The sequence below is a fragment of the Abramis brama genome, assembly GCF_963993115.1.
Source record: "Abramis brama genome assembly, chromosome: 21".
NCBI classification, from domain to species: Eukaryota; Metazoa; Chordata; class Actinopteri; order Cypriniformes; family Leuciscidae; genus Abramis; species Abramis brama.
Genome location: NC_139983.1, coordinates 34,527,076 through 34,529,575, shown reverse-complemented (window position 1 = coordinate 34,529,575; position 2,500 = coordinate 34,527,076). Strand labels below are relative to the sequence as shown.

The 2,500-nt window shown below is 37.0% G+C and overlaps 1 protein-coding gene across 1 annotated transcript in view; it reads right to left on the bottom strand.

Annotated features, from left to right (window-relative positions):
• The window catches only part of LOC311071664 (ryanodine receptor 3-like), a 162,588-nt gene that overhangs the window by 130,453 nt on the left and 29,635 nt on the right, over nt 1-2,500 (bottom strand).

The following is a 2,500-nucleotide window of genomic DNA, read 5'->3' as shown; positions in this document are numbered from 1 at the left end:
ACTGTATGAACCAGTAACTGCAAAATGACAGAGATTCAGATCAAATGAAATAATGCAAACGACTGCAAATCTAACACAAGCGAAAGGAACAAAATGCATGGCAAAGGGTTGAAATTATGATAATAAATAATGCATAAAATACCAGAAAATAACAATAAATAGAGATCAGTTTAATTTAATTTGAATAATTAACCAATATTTTAATTTAAATAACTGTATTCAATTAAATTAATTAATTAAATTATTACTCAATATCTGTGAGTGACATGTATTTATTTATTTTTGTATAAGGGTTATTAACCCTAACTAACCCTATAGTAAGTACATGTATTATGGATTTTTGAAAATGACCTTTCATGTAGTGTGTAACACAGATCTAAGTGAATGAAAACATCCTGCAAAGTTTTAAATCTGAAAGTGCACCGTATATACAGTTACTGTCTTTCAAAAGTAAGAGTCAATGAAATGAATTGTTTTTCAAACGAGTCATGAGCCGTTTCGCTGTGACTTGTAGACTTGTGTCATATATCGTTGAAAAGGTCTCTACACAAGCAGCGTATTCGTTTCAGTTAGAGACCAAACTACAACAACAACATCTGAAAGTTCGACCAGTGGACTCTGGCTCTCGAGTGGAGTGGGAAGATGTGTAGAGACTAGGGCTGCCCCAGTCGATCAACCGTTAGTCGACTAGAAGAGGTTTATTCCATCAACAATTTATTAGTCGGTTAGTCGCAGAAAAAAAACTTCCACAGAAAATGGCGAAATCACGCAGGCCGTGACGGACAGATCGTTAACGGAACGAAATCCAAACATTCGCCTATCGTTCATCGACCTCAAATATGGCTTATCATTTGAAACATGAGTATCTGCACTTCACAAGTCTAGTGTTTAACCTGGATGAATGTGCGCATAAGTGTTTGTGTGGAGAGCAATCTTACTGCATTATCACAGTGCATCACTGCGTTTATAATACTACGTCATTTTTGGTCATATAGATAAGACTAATGCAAACTGTAAAGGGTCTAGTTTTATTTCTTTAAACTCACAATAACAACACAACGTTGCACTTTTGTAAAATAAAGAAAACAAGCAGGATGCGCTTTCTGACGCCTTGGTCTCAGTCACGTCACGATCCGAACCGATGCCTCACAGACATAAGAAATATATCTATAGAAAGCTTGTAATGTCTACTTTTAAATATTCCACCAATTCAAATGGAAAATAAATATTCTCAGATTATGTAATCTGGATGAAACGAGCACATAGGCGGAGATGACGAGTCAGCATCTCTGCAGCCGAAAACACCGAAAATATTACCAGTAAGTTATTAAAATGTTTAGACGGTATCCTTCAGTTTTTTCCACGACACACTCGTAATCATTGCGTTTGCCGGAACGCTGTGTTGAGCTTTATGTGTGCATGTGAGCGCTGATCAGGCTATGTACGCTAATAAATATATGCTCGTTATTATGATTTATGGCTTATTAATATAAACGCGCGATTAGTCGACTAATTCCTTAAATGAACGACTACTAGTCGACTAGAAAAGTGTTTAGTCGAGGGCAGCGCTAGAAGAAACAGTGTTTTACAGCCGGAGCGATGGCTCAGATTGACAGATTTACACCAGATACGTTTACATGCACAACTTGTGTTTCAATCGGACTGAATTAATTCTGATTGATGAATCTGAATGTAGTGTTTACTCGTTAGCTCGTTCCACACATCATATCGCTATTTCTACGTCATAAGCATGTTTTTAGCATGGTAACTCATTTCTAACATGTTGTTAGGATGATTTAACATGTTGTTAGCATTTATATGACACTTTATTACACGGCTCTGTGGAATACTTGATTCTGATTGGTCAATCACACATCCAGCTGTAAGTTATTCCCAGATAACAGCCTCTGCGAACAGAAGCACAGGCTCATCCGGGTCACTGACGTCAGCAGCGCTATACACTCGCTAGGAACGTTTCTTCGTGGAAGTTTTGCGTTTGGTGAGCTAATAAAATATTAAAACTCAGTCGAATCAATATTTTGTATAGTTATTTAATTATGCCATCCAGTATTGTGGACTCGCTCTCTCTTGTTTCACACAAACGCAGCGGCGGCCATTTTGTGACTATTGTTTTGTTCACTGTTGGATTATAAGATACAAACAGGTGCGATTATAAAACCGTTTAATCTGAAATCAATATCGCTTATCCCCATTATTATTAATGTGTTGAAATGCTGTGCATGGGCGTCAGTTTGGTTTGAAATGTGCTGGGGACAGAGACGCATTCGGAAGTGCATTTTCAGAAGTGCTGGGTACAATGACGCATTCATTTTTTTTTTTCTCTTTCGCGCAGGTTATGTTTTGAAAGATGATGTCCTGTAGCTCAGGCACGGCCCCACTTTTCAACAGGCCCACCCAAAACGAAAAAAAAAAAAAAAAAACTTTTACTATATTCTAATTTTGTCAAGAATTATAAAAAATCGTCACAATTTGTGCTAAA